The following is a 384-nucleotide window of genomic DNA, read 5'->3' as shown; positions in this document are numbered from 1 at the left end:
TAAACTTATTCAAAGTGCTCTAAGTGCAGCTGCTGCCACATTTGCATGACCCTGTACACGCCAAATTTGTCTTTGCGCACTTGTATCACCCAGCACAGGCTTCTGCATCCACACTTTTTAAGATCAGAGAATGCGTCCTTTGCCACTTGTCCTAACCACTGACTGCCATCACGCCTCCATCCCCAATCTGCAGGGCTGGGCAGATCTGGTGTCTTAAAATTCTAAAATTCTTAATGGTGCATTATAACTTTTCTGGTGGGGGGTCCACAACCTGCTTCTTTCATGAAGATGTTACAGCTTTGGCTGGAATGTTCCACTGTATGGCATTAAACATACCAGTCTTGTGTTCATTCAGTTAAAGATTGAAAATGTGTTTATTGCTCA

Source organism: Boleophthalmus pectinirostris, unplaced genomic scaffold (assembly GCF_026225935.1).
Source record: "Boleophthalmus pectinirostris isolate CB_2022bp ecotype Guang Dong unplaced genomic scaffold, ASM2622593v1 HiC_scaffold_17, whole genome shotgun sequence".
In the NCBI taxonomy this organism is placed as follows: domain Eukaryota; kingdom Metazoa; phylum Chordata; class Actinopteri; order Gobiiformes; family Gobiidae; genus Boleophthalmus; species Boleophthalmus pectinirostris.
The sequence above is the reverse complement of the archived record's forward strand: the minus strand, read 5'-3'. Positions refer to the sequence as shown.